The sequence below is a fragment of the Diadema setosum genome, chromosome 15 (assembly GCF_964275005.1).
Source record: "Diadema setosum chromosome 15, eeDiaSeto1, whole genome shotgun sequence".
Taxonomy (NCBI): Eukaryota; Metazoa; Echinodermata; class Echinoidea; order Diadematoida; family Diadematidae; genus Diadema; species Diadema setosum.
In genome coordinates, this window is record NC_092699.1 from 23,348,481 (window position 1) to 23,363,314 (window position 14,834).

The window sequence follows — 14,834 nt, forward strand, 5'->3', positions numbered from 1 at the left end:
AAAGAGAGTGAAAGAGAACAGATTAATGTCTTTATTTTGGAGGACTGCCAAAAGCCATTACAGGCAAATTCACGATTATATATAGGGCCTACATGTTACTATATTTAATCGTAATGATAATAATGGTAATGCTGATGATGATGACCATAATAAAGATAATAATAATAATAATGATAATAATAATAATAATAATAATGATAATGGTAATAACAAAAACAATAATAATAATAATAATAATAATAATAATGGTAATAAGAAAAACAATAATAATAATAATAATAATGATCAGCTCAAAATTAATTTAGTTTGTAGTGATGCAACGGAAACTTCTCCCCCTCTAGAATTTCTCGAGCGGAGGTTATCCCCTAACGTGGGCATACATACTGTGTTCTCATAATCGATCTTGGGCAGAACTTCAAAATTGATGCGGTCTATCATTCCGGGCAGACGACAATGCGTCGTGATGACACCCTGAATGCGTGGGCATTGAACCTTCGTCGAATTCGCCTGCGGGTAGCTGGGGGAAGGGTTGGATGGGGTGGGGGCAAATATCCGCAGAGCCGAGACATGATTCAATAGAGGGCTGTCGAAACAAGTCAGTAAGTCCTGCTCAATCATACCGACTGATAGACTATTTTTTAAATCTTTTGGCACCGTTTGGTTTGGAAATTGCCGACGGAGATACAGACTAGACTCTCGTCATGAGTGTAGCATTTCCATTCTGCGGCTGTGAGACTGACGTAATCGCGTGTTTGAGCTAAGTCGAAGATCGGTCACATTCGAATACCGAAATAGCCTCCATTTACATTAAAAAAAATAAATTCCTTAACAATGGTTAATGAGTAATTTATAAGGCTTGCAAATATGCACCAGCAAAATGTCCCGTGGATATATAATCTAGCAACATAAAAAAGGTGATTTTTTGCTAGATCTATATCTCACAATATAATTAGGGAGAGTCAGTGAAATGGTACTAAAACAAGTACTTCTTCTTGCCTGAATGACGGTCTTGTCTCTGCAGCAACCATGAAAGACCATATCTGGACCATCCAGCACAATGCAGGTGAGCAACTGCCTGAATTATTTGATATAATGCTGAACAATCCATGACATTCATGAACCGACGAAGTTTATACATACTGATACTATATATGTGATAATTGCCCTGCAACTACTTGTCGCTTTTAAACGCTGTTGATGTTGGTCAGTAAAATATGTTGTATTCTTTTTTATTCTACCTATTTTCACAACCCGTCTGAGTTTATGGAGCTTCTTTGATTTCGGCACGATTACTCACTTTAGGCACAGGTTGCTCTTCAATGAGTCCTGATTAAAAGAATGTTGATAAAAAAAACCCACAAAATAAAGAGGGAAAACAGATAAATACAAAGTTACTATAGGACTTATTTCATTTAGGGATATGGAATTGACATGGCGTGTATAGACAGGAATATAGTTAATTTGATACAAAAAAGTTTTATTTCGCACAAACAATACATAAACGCAGGTTGTACGAAAAAAAGGGTGTCATGGTTGTATGAAAGAGAGATTACACCAAAGAAAAGGCGGGCTTTATAAAAGAGAATATACAAAAGTATAATAATTACCCTGAATGCTAAAGAGCATGTGAAATGAGCAGGGATGTCGCCTAGAAAGACGATACCTACATCCGCAATAGTTTTCAAAAGACGAACAAATGGCGACACATTTTTTTGTCTCATTTCGAATAACAATCCTAGAGTCTTTTCCTTTAATAATTGATTCAGCAATACATGCCCTGCGGCCTTTATAAATCAGACTTTTTTTTTTTCGATAAGCTAAAGTTTACAACCTCTGTTGACATGGCGGAAGAGATTACCTTTGCTACTCCCATGTTCATGAAAGAGATATAATACTAAGCGGGACAGTTTTTTTTTTAATCAATCTAAACAAAAAGGAAATTGTTTCACATGTATTTGGAAGTCAATTAATCATAAATCTGGACTTCAGGAGACTTTAAAGAAGCCGACTTTTCAAATATATATGTCATAGAATATATATGAGAGACCGTTGAGAATCGAAAAAGACAAACATTGATATAATTCTCTATTTTTTGTATCCGGTGGTCCCCCAAGATGCCAGTTTTCAGCCCTGATAATATGACAAGAGAAGAATACCTGTGGGATGACCCACAAATGAAACTAATCGAAAGCAGAAGCTCATTTTTATCATGGAATAAAACTGGCCATATTGTGTCTCTTTTAATTCGACTGATTTCACCAGGGAGGCAATTTCACCTATATAGAATGATAAACATATGATTTTGATCTCGGGCCGTATTCAACAAACCTTTTATGGATGTTTGAGTCGAGAAGTCTGAGGGATTTATCTATTTTTTTTTTATTTCTCGTGACAGTTATTGTTTCCAAAACCTCTGAATTTAGGTTTAAAGAAAACAGAAGTGACTTGGTATGAAAACACATTCTAGTGTTACTCAGAGTAAAAACTTCTCCAGTAAAAATCTATATTCCAGGACAAAATCTGTCCGAGATTTAACAGTGACTTTAAGCATGACGGTTACACGTATAATTCTTGACTTCCGAAAATAACTCCGACATTTTAATCCACCTTTAATCCACCTTTAATCCACTTTTAATCCATCTTTTGCATACACACGAACACACATACACACAATATTGCATTTGTTTCGTTTTCTTGTTGATTTTAGACACTTTGGATAGAGAGATATCATCTGCCATTCTCACCTGTTCATGAATATACTACCCATGTGTATTATGCGGTCATTTTTTACACCGTGTTTTTAGCGAGCCTTAGATCTTCCACGTGAACGTAAAGTCGACTCTAATTAGGCACAAAATTGTGTCCTGCACATGCGGGAGACAGCCGTTTCCAATTGTTCAACCCGGGAGTCTGCGTCGTCTTAGCGTTCGCGTCGCAGATCTAAAGCTCGCAATTGTCTCTTTAACACCCAAACTACCACAGGGGTCAACTCCTTGTGGTTAATCGTTCCGAAGGGAAGACAAGTCAATAGCCAATGGCGCCACTGAAAGTTATAAATATTTTCATCGTATTGTTGTCTTCCCTAAAGAAATCTTCCTCAAGCTTTGCGGAGCACGAGATGAGCAATTTGAATTTGGGAGAATATCGCTAAGAATCTGAGATTTAATTTTCCAATATTCCGTGCCTGAAATAATATCATGTTCCCAGTTTCGGTGACCACACCAAATAAATGTTTTATTTCAATGTTATGAAGTCTGAATTTGGAACCTCTGCAAACTTTGTTTTGTAGTAATGCCTCTTCAGGGCGTTTTGTATTTGCGTTGTCTGCATGCCTATACAACCTACCGACGGCCTCTAAGCGTTATTAACTGACTGCCCCAAACGTCGTCATCAACTCGGCGGAGAGGATTGGCGAATATTTCCTAACAATCACCATGAGGGTCATTAATACGGACTGCATCCCGGACAATCCGTGATGATTTGGCTGTGAAGACATTCCTTACATCTCGTGCCATCATTATTACGCTATTCTTTCGATTCATTTCCGTCTTGTATTTAGGAACTAAGACGAGGAATCCTAATATCACTTATCTGTCTTCTTTTTCTTCCTGAAAAAGAGAGGATTTAGGACTCAAGGTGAAGTTTTGCCTTGACTTCCTACGAGTTCTTGTGCAATCCCCAGGTCAGTTAATTGATCTTCTCTAGAGATATATCGAGATGGGCCTCTCTTCCCTGTTTGGACCAATGGACTAAGACTAAGTAGCTTAGAGGCCAGAAAGAGAGGTACAGTCTTCTTCTATTGGCACTGATTGGGAGCAGAAGAAATACGGGGAAATCATTTTTAAGTTCTTTTAATAGCTTCTGTGTCTGTTACTGTCTCGAATACTATGGGGAAAATCTCAACCAAAATAAATGCTCAATTCCTTCTTCTTGTTATTCGATCAAAAGACACTTTATTTTCGGGACCTGTTCTGCCGGGATACACTACCATGATGTTATCGATGTTATCAAGATTAGCTGCGAAAATGGCAGCCCGATTTATCTTCAGCGATCGTGAAGAATAAATTGAGATTTCCAGCTTTTCAACAAAGAGGGGACTAGATTGCCGAATGTGTAACCTCCAAAAAAAAAATTGAATGAAGGCACAACTTCATGCAAAATTATATCCATCTTTTGTTCTCTTCCTTTCTCCCTCTCCAAGAATTAATGTGATAATTCATGTCGACCTTGAAGAGGAAGAATGCATGCGTCGAAAATTTGGCATTGACAGATATTATTCTTGGATTTAAAAATGCATTACTTCTCTACTTTGCCATCTCTTCTCTATTGATATGGACTCCAAACATCATTATATAATAATATACCATGTAAAGCCTAACTGGCGAAATTTCGTCAACTTTCTATCTCTCTTATATGTATATGTATGCGTGCGTTGTCTGTGAGAGAGAGAGAGCGTGTGTGTTTCTGTGTGTTTGTTTGTTTGTGTATCTTATTCTTGGTGAGTCTTGAACTTGTCGTACTAATATTTCTTGAACCATGTACTAACATGCACAAAGTAATACAAAATCCCTTCGAGATGTTACTTCTTGCCTTAAAGTGCCACAGAACTGGAGTCATATTTTGTGTCATTTTACTTGTTTTTCAGCGTCAGTGCTCGATGTACCTGCATGTTTCTCTAATATCCCTCCTATTCGTTGTGATGATGACGTGGAAATAAACCAGATTCTGCGTAAATAAATGGAGCAGTGAACAAAATCCATGACCCTACAAGGTTTTAATCCCCCGCGTATATTCAGTAAAAGACTAGAAGATGATGTCAGTGCATAATTCATTACTCCGTCGCACAGATTTGTTCATTCTAGGTGGTGAGATACAAATCCGAAGTTTCAATCAAAATGTGGGGTCGTAAAAATTAGAGCGGTCATTTCTTCGGACAATCACCAGATGACACCGGTTATTCATCATATTCTCTCTCTCTCTCTCTCTCTCTCTCTCTCCGGCTTAGATGTCTTTCATTTTACACCCTCCTGTTTATTTATTCTAGCCTCATTTTTTGTCACTGCAATCACAAACTGTCACATTTGATAAACAGCGTTTATGCTATATAGGAAAGTTGAATGAGTGTATATAGTCTGCGTATTTGGGAGTATAGTGATTTCATTTCCGCTACAGATGATTGGCAATTTATCCTCTATTCTGAAAAAAAAAAATCCTCTCGAAGACTCACTCCGTGAATAACGCGAGCAATGTCTGAGAAAAAGGGGGAAAATCAGTTCTGAACATGGTCTTCTTTCAAGTAGGATGTAAATTGAATATTGTCGATGAGTTATTTGAGGGCTTATTCTGTAGGTGAATATAATTGGCCCAAAAAAGAACATATTAGGAGAAGGACGCTCATCATTATAATGATTGCGACGACACTGCCAAATTCTCCAGGAATCATATGCAAATTCTAAAGAGACAGTAGCAGTAGCACCTGTATGACCCAGCATCCGACTCCACCAGACTTCTTCTACTACGCTATTATTTTGTTGTTGTTGTTGTTGTTGTGTTTCGTTTTTCACTTGTCAGCCCTATGACTGCCGATTTTTTTTTTTTTCTTTTTTCTGTCGTCTCCTTTTTCGTGTGCGGAAAATGCGTGGACTCTGTGCGGAGGTGGACCACCGTTGGACGGATTTCTCGAACCAGGGGGGCATATCATGCGCGATTCGTTCACGGCGAAAGTCTTGGGGGTTTGCATTCAATGCTGCGATGCAGTATAATGATTTCTATCCCTCTCTGAGCTGTCTCTTTTTTCGTGCCACTTCGAGAGAACTCCTCACTACGACGGCAATTCAAGAGGGCGACTCGAAATTTTGAAGAGCTGGGCTTGAAGTGCTCCGAAAAGCATCGTAAAACTCGCAATGTGCCGCTAACCATTCATCTTTCTCTCTCGTACTTTTTTCTTCTCTTCATTATTCAGGCATCGCTCTTCTCACTCCATCTTCTCTTCGGGCTCTCATTTTTCTATCCAGCTCTTGCTCTCTTACAGCCTCCTGTTACTCTCCCTCCTTCAATATTCATCCGCATATTGGAGTGTCTAGTTTATGAAACATGACCTCGTGATAAACGGATTCTCCTCTAACCCCTCGGAGGTGCGCCGAGAGACGCGGCACTGCCGACGACTACGTGCCGAGCGGTTGCGGCCGATCTGCTCGCATGACATCCGCGTCATAAGAAGACGTTCCTCATCTTCCCCCGTTTTTACACCCTACTGACCCTGCTCTCCTTTCTCCTCCTTCGATCTGTTACCATGGAGAATGTTGAGGATGTGTGACCTACTAGATGGCTCAAGCATCTCTCATTCATAGTAGAGAAATGATACTGAAGGGAAAATCCGAGCATAGCTTCAAGAAATAATCACTTTGAAATAGGGTTGTTAGAACCATTGCGAAGCATAAGTAAAGGAAATAAAAGTATAAATATGATGAAGAACTGAAATGGAATTAAATTGAATAATGGGTATATGCTGTTCAAACACACAAGCCAAATTCTGGAAATCTAAATGTCCTACTTTGAATGTGTACAATAATTTGATATATTAGATTGGTTTGTTTATCAATGAAATTTTAATTGCAGCCAATCTCGACTATTTATGCTCATATCAGCGTTTGTACTTAATTCATTTGGGTTTAACTATTTCCTCCATTTCCACACCCAACTCAACCTCAGACCTCCTCCCTTAGAATGATTGTGGCATCTGATTCGAACACCACTTCTATTGGTATTCGTCCTCATTGCTCCTTCCTATGACCCTCTCTTCCTTTTTCCCCTTTCACTCGAATTAATTTTTCTTATTCATCTCTTGCTTGAACTCATTTTACATGTAGCTCACATCCTTTCTCTGCTTCGACTTCTGTTTCTCTTCTTCTTCTTCGGCCGTTTTTCTCTTCTTTCATTTCTCTGGTATGCCCCTCTTAACAGGCCACAAAACGCAGGGTAGCCTCCGGGTACACCCGGGTAAGGTTGTTACCCGGGTAGGATTGTTACCCGGGTAAGATTGTGTCTGTTCAGACGCAACGCAGGGGAAAGCCTCCGGGTAGCCTCCGAGTAGCTTCCGGGTTACCTCCGAGTAAATCTCACCCTGCGACCGGCCAGGGTAGACGCTCGCCTCCAGAGAACACCCGGGTAGGTGTCTGTTCAGACAATCACAAGGTAAATCTGACCCCGGGTAGAGGCCAGATGACGTCATGCGGACAGCGCTGCCGACACTGCCACATAAATCCTGTGAATTCTCCCTTTAATATACTTATGGAGTTCTGTGGGTTGTATGGTATTGTGATAAAGTCGCGTTCTGATTGAAAAATATGTTGTTGATTTTATGATTTGTATACTTTTTTTTACCTTCTAAAATATTTTTATTTTCTAAAGATATCTTTAAGAAAAAAAAAAGAAGAAAAGAATATAAACTGTGTTTGCACGGTAAACGTATTTGAAGGAAGACAATCATTCAAACGCCTCTGTAGATGGTACATGCCTCTATCATTACACACGTGCACAGTACTTGACAAAAATGTTTGCTAGTGTAATGGCAGTGATGTGATAAATGGTTCCATTTCTAGCGTATCAGTAACGAACAAGCCAAGGATGCTCTACCAACGTACCCGGAGAAGGTTTTCGAGCAACGCCTGTTAAGACGGTGCACTCATCTTTACCCCGTGTTTTGATAACTTACTTATTGAATGTTACCCGGGTGATTCTTACCCGGAGAACGTCCGGGTAGCCTCCGAGTGAGTCTGTTAAGACGGGACTCGATTCTGTTCCTCCTTTACTTTACCAACAATGCTTTCAAATTGAATAAATTTAATGAACATATTATAGATATGATAGGGAAAGGACGAATTGAAGAAACAAGGGGAAAAAGACAGATGCACAAACAAAAATCAAGAGAGAGAAATCAATTACCAGTCAAGGGGATATTGCACACATGCCTTCAGACTTAATACATTGGACAATAATATTATCATGCACGTGAACCATTAAGTATGAATAAGTATTGACATCTACAGCTAATCTTAGAAATAATACGTACAGTAGCTTAGAATAATGCATGGTTCTGATTTATGCTTCAGGGCACCTAGCAGTCAATTCCGGTCCAGTCAGTGTCTCTGATGAAATTGATGTGAATATGTCTTCACAGCACAAATTCAGGAATTGCGTTGAAATATGTAATAAATGAGTTAAATCATTTGATTTTTCACTTTTCTTCATCCACTAAGCTTCCTTCTTCAGCAATCTTGCTAGCCATCTGTGATGTCATCAATGTCATAAGTCATATGAAATAAACGTCACAATGCCTAACAACCTGCCTAACGTGGAGTACTCCTTCCATAACTATACGTGCACCATTTCATCAATAGCTCAGTTGTTTTGCAATTCTAAATACGACACCTATATTTCTCGCCACACTCTGAGTAGTTGAACATTTTCGTAACAGCAGTGATTACCATTACTTATGACATTGATCACAGTAGCTGTGGAATGGTTCTGTGAGATCTTTCTTGTAGTGTGAATCCAAGACAATGTGAATAACATAACGCATGGTCATTTTTATATTTAAGGTGAGTTTATTGTTAAAGACTTCACGAAAGGCAAGAGAGCTACTTTGTGGCTTTCTTGTGAGATTTGGGTTGGAGTTTAGTTGTCGTAGAACAAAAATGAGTCATCATAGAATATTTTGATTATTCAGAGTTCCAGACTTTGTGATTTGTAAACCCTTTTACATCAGCAGAAGTCAACATGTAGTGGATGTCAGGGGATCGTGAGCACGACTTTTTGGCTGTCTACGGAAGAAAAAAAAAATCGCCATTTCCGTTGTTTTCCTATAAAGCATAACACTGGATGACGGGATGGAAATCCTCTGATATTCTTGAAACCCGACTCTTCCTCCCATCTTCCTTCTCCCTCCCTCCTTCTCTCCCTCTCTATCTATTTCTTTCTCTCTTTCTCCCTCCTAACTCTCTCTCTTCTGTGCATAAACGTACTCCGGATTAAATCGGTTTCACCCGTCGATTCTGCTGCCATGTTGCCGCAAATAATGCGTATCGAATGCATTATTGCTTTCCGTTCTTATTTCCCCGGTCGAATCTCTGAATGAACACCGCCTCCCACGACGGGATATTTTTTCCAGTCTGACCGACTCGCGGAATCACCAAATCTTCGCCTTCTTTTCCTTTTGATGAGAAGGCAGGAAGAAAAAAAAAAAGCTGGCGGGGAATGTGAACGGAAGGTTCATGGATTTAATAAGAGCTATCTCTTTCAACTCTGTCCGGAATACGAAATTAGGGAGGGGGAGAAAGCGGCGACATCGTGCACTGATTTCGCTACTGTTGCTGATGACGTTATATTCCAGCCCTCGGGTATCATTGCGCCGAGGGGGGCTATATTACGCAGTGGCACGCGCTCCATAAGCTCATTCTTTTTTTCGAGTGCCGAACTTGCCAAACTTGTGAGGGGGTTATAATTTGCCCTACCCAATTCCCCTACTCACATTATTTTGAAAAAGGAATTTGCTTGTTTTGAAATAAGAAATTCGTTTGTTTTGAAGCAAGGAATCTGCTTCTTCAGAAATTCTTTGTTGCCATACGCATATACACACACTCACATATTCTAGGAAAAGATCAAAACGTATGTTTGATGAAAACGAAACTTATTATGCCGTGGTCAAAACAAACTTTAAACCGTCAAGGTACAGAAATGGCTAAAACTGCATTTGGATGGAAAAATAAGACGGAGTATGCACTGTACTTTATCTGTTGCGGTCATAAAAATTCAATGTTGCCTCCTGCTTCATGCTGCTACTGTCTGCAGACAATGCAGTCAGATTTCATATCACTATCACTTTGATCCATTTCATGTCATTTAATTTGTCACAATTACTTCTTCTCGTTGAGGCAACTATCATTTCCCGATATAAGTACATGTATTAGACTACAGGAGTCCCATTACTTCTTAAAGATGTAGAGCCACGTGTTTCAGGAAAGTGACACGCCATTCGCCCTTGCGACAATTATGCTCCGGTCTTATTCTCTCCAAGGACTTACGGTTAGGGTTGTGATGGGTTTTAGGTTTAGTCTGATGTGAGGATTAGTATTTGGGTTAGGGTAACGTTTGTGGGTATCCAATCTTTGTTTGACTTAGGGTGCAGATATTTCATGGAAGCAATTGTCGCAGGAACAAATGTCATGGTATCTTTTGAAACCAGTGTCACTGCAAGCTTGATGTACTTTATAGTCTTATAAATTGGTGCTTAACAAGCCGCTTGTAAAGGTGTTGCTAGTCAGATTCCTAGAAACAGAGAAGACAATATTAATCTGTAACAGGTAAATGCGGGAAAAAAAATCCTCCTAAAAAAATAATAATAATAAACAAGACAAAAGTGATAGTTTGCACTTTTTGAAGTGACACCTCTCTGGATAGTTGTGTAACATGGCAATAGAGCTTAACCACAAGGGAATGTCCCTAGAATCGTATAGTCCTCGAAAAAGGAGGGCATGTGAACTAGATTGGTGACAAGTCATTTTGTAATCAAGGGCAAACTTCATAAACCAAGGGTTGTTGGTTTTTTTAGTGCGTGTTTGTGTGTGTTTGACGGTTGACGTGTCTACACCAAAAATAGTCATGTCAGTTTTTAAAATTGTAAAATTATTACGCCATTGTCTATATTTATATAACCCTTCGTATTAGTACCGTATTCGTCGGCGATAAGGCCGCAACGCCGGATAAGCTGCATCCTGACTTTGGTGATGAAAAAAAAAAAATCTTAGGGATTTTGTTGTGATCATATCCTTATTGGTTTTCTACATTTCTTTTATCAATAATAAACTTTGTCATTGCTGCATATTTCCACTTGTTTCCCACAAATAATTTATGCTTGTTATATCTTTTTTTTTCGGTTGATACAAACAGCGTGTCAGGATTTGAATGATATTTCTGTGTGTAGGACCCGAATGTGAAGAATGACTGAGTGTGTGTACACTCACACACACTATTCAATAGGTGAGTATGCTCTACAGGTGGGTCTTCATTCACACACACTGTGCTATCAGAAGCCGAGTATTGCATGAGATAGTGCTCTTGTGTGATGTGTGCAGGATTGCACTCGCTGCTACGGCTAAGCACACCAACAGATAATCGCGCTGTGCTTTCTCCTTGTTAGACAAAAAAAAAAAAAGAAAGAAAGAAAGAAAAAAGAATGTCCTCTGAACTGGCACCAGTGGCAGTTATAAGTATACATTGATAAATAAAAGTTGTCACTTGATTGCAGAACAAAATATTGTCTGTAAGATTGATTAATTCAGTGGTTGATATCGCGTTGTTCATTGGCACATTGCATAGTCCCATTCATGATTGTGTGTGTTGGTTAGGCAGGTGATTCTCTGAGTTGGAAAGACAATAATTTGCTTGTGCTGGCGTATAGGCCTCACCCCGACTTCACTGCTTCATTTTTGTTGAAAATAGTGTTGCCTTATCGCCGGCGAATACGGGAATTAAGACATCTACTAGTGTGTTTCAATCAATTTCAACAATATAGAAGGAACACCCACAGGTGCGCGCGCGCAGCGCGCGCGATGACACATTCACACCACACGTTCACATCTACTTAAGATCAGTATGCACGCATTGCGTACACGCGTCGTTGACCAGGCGAGACTATTCCTTTCGGCATTCAAATTCTTTTACGTACAACTATCCTTCCACAGCTCTAATTGAATGCGACAGGGGGAATTACGGCAAAATCTCCCTTAATCTTTGTCAAGATTTCGCTCATTAATTATTCCAAATCACGGGCAAAGGCATCGAAAGGATCTACCCACCATAATTACTTTGGCGAACAAAATATGCGAGGGTTTCTGGTTTTAGAAGCCCACTTTTCACAGCTTGGCAATAAATATACTGTCGGTGCAAATATGTATGTGGTTGCTTTGTCGAATGTTTTTCGGTCACGGGCTGGATAAATTATGCATTGTCCTCCTACTTGAATAGACACAAAACGGTCAGGATTTAAGCTCGCAAGTTTGGAATTCGTCGATACTAGGGCAGTTCATTTTTAGTATAAGAAAAAGGTTCAAATTTTCATTCGCTGCGGTAGTCCTGCATAAAAAACAGCAACTATGCTGCATATTGTTTGTTTCGTGCATGCAATAGGTGGTTGAAGATCTAAAATTTACCGTTGTATCCAACTCGTATTACCTGAATAAAAACAGAACAATTATTTGCTTACGTACAATTGCAACCATGTCTCCTGCTAAACGAGGACATTGGATTATGAGAATAATTTTTATCATTGTTTTTAAATTTCATTCAATATCAGGCTCATTTTCACAATGAAACTAGTATGGACAAAAATAGGTAGCTGTAAAAATATGCACATACACACACAAAAAAATATTAAATAAATTGAAAGAGAGGGGGAAAGAAGAGGAAAAGTGAAGAGTACTGCAAGTAAAAAATAAAAAAAAAACCTTTTCCAGAACAAACAAATATGTTTTTTACTTATATATATATATATATATATATATATATATATATATATATACATATAATATATATATATATATATATAGGAATTTTCCACGTATATATATATATAAGAAGAAAGAGTCTCAAGTACGCCATGGATCCAACGATTAAAAAAAAAATGTAATCGTTGGATCCATGGCGTACTTGAGACTCTTTCTTCCTATATATATATATATATATATATATATACAGTGTCAGTCTATTTCAGAAATTATAAAGTTTGATATAAAAATTACTTTGGCAGCGAAGGCACTGCTGTATTCTGTCCAGCACCTAACTTCCATCTACGTTGGTTTTGTTTGTTTGTTTGTTTGGTTGGTTGGTTGGTTTTTTTCTTTACGTACAGATTGTCGTCGTTACGGGGAAAGTAATCATCACACACGGAAATATCCCCGCTGTAATCTGTTACGCAGTGAAAAGAAGTAGTGCCAACTAACTCATTCAGTTTCTATCATCTCTGACACTTTTGGGAAATTAAAACTGCATCCTTGATTAAGAAGTATCTGATTCGATCATGCCAACTTTGTTCTTTTTTTTTTGTATAATCTTATCAGGTGTGATGGGTACGTTCTTTACGCTTCGATATGAAAACGTCTGTAATACGACCACACTGTTTTATTAAAGAAAGTTATACGACGCTCTCTAGGTCATAATGAGTGCGTTAAGGTATGATTACGAATCTACCAAAGTTCCGTAACAGCTTAATCATGTTAGTGCTTTAATGTTGAATAGAATTACTGGATTCGTTGTCAATGTACTGTCATAGATCTGTGCACTTTCTGACCAAAGTAGAAAGTAAGGACAGGAATATCCTTGTGTATCTTTGCGTCTTTCGCCCCGTTAGAAGGATTGAATACTCCTGATAATGTGCCACTAGGTTTTAGAGTCACTGACAAGCATTGTGTCATCAGGATACACATTTCGATCAGTACGTCTTTGCCGTTAAAGTATCTTTTCCTCGCCCGCATTTACTGGGGTATATTTACATCACGCAATATACCGAATGGATCTACGTCTCTTATGAGAAAAGTTCTTCTTATTAAAACCCATTCTTATGACACACGAAATGAGAGACATTTCCTTTTCTCCTTTTAAAGGCTGATTTCACGGAGCACTCGAACAATTTTGGAAGGATGCGAATGTCGAAAAAAAAATGGCACAATCCAATATTCGTATTTAAGTCTGTAAATTATCGCTAAACCTCAAACCTCTCAAACGTCGCCCAAACTATTCGGGGTTTTTTCTATCATAACTAGTTGGTCGGTCGTCATTATTTTTGTCTTTATGATTTGTGGGTAATTGATTTTATATGGCAATGTTTACCAACGTTGAGTTTATCTGATATTGTCTTATCTTGAAATATATTGTGTTGTTCTATCTCAATTTTCACTACATTTGTGTGAAATTGTGTTGTTCTATCACAATTTTCATTAATTTGTGTGGAATACCATCTTCATCAAACATTACTGTTATGTTATGATGATGATGATGATAATGATGATGATGATGATGATGATGAAGATGGTTATTATTATCATTATCCTATCATTATCGTTCTTAGCCCCCTCCCCCCGGTAGATTGCTGCAAATAGATTCAGTTGATAGATTGACTTTTGTGTCAGCATGTGGGAAAATTTTGTTAGCGTGCTTTTGTTATTTTCTTTTTATATTTTAACGCCTAGTTCCATTTGTCGCATGCAAGCTCCAAACGCAGCTTCCTAATTTAGTTACACTGATAGTAATCATCGCTTCTGATGGTCCGGTACGACAGAAAAAAAAATCACTTCCAAAGTTTACCTTTGAACCTAGGAGAGAGATAGATATGACGAATATAATCAGAGATAGATAGAAAGTGAGAGATACAGAGCAGGAGATATCAATAGGGGAGGGATTGAAAGATATAGAACAGAGAGAGAGAGAGAGAGAGAGAGAGAGAGAGGAGGGAGGGAGGGGCGAGAGAGGGTAGAAGACTGAATAGATGGCATAAAGGTAGATGCATGAGAAGCCATTAGTGGTAGGTGTACCGAGTGTGTTCGTCACAAGAACGACTAATTTTCTCACAGTCAGTACATTGCAGGGAGAGTGACCCATGATAACTTGATTAGCGCAACAAAAGCATGTCATTTCTATATAATTTGATTCTGAACCAATTATTCAGTCCCCATGCAAAATAAAGTTCTTAAAAACATTGAGTCGACTGTCAGTTGATTGTATCTTTAATGACTTTAGGAAACATGTTTTGTTGTTTCGTTAACGCCGATGTGTGAAGCAGG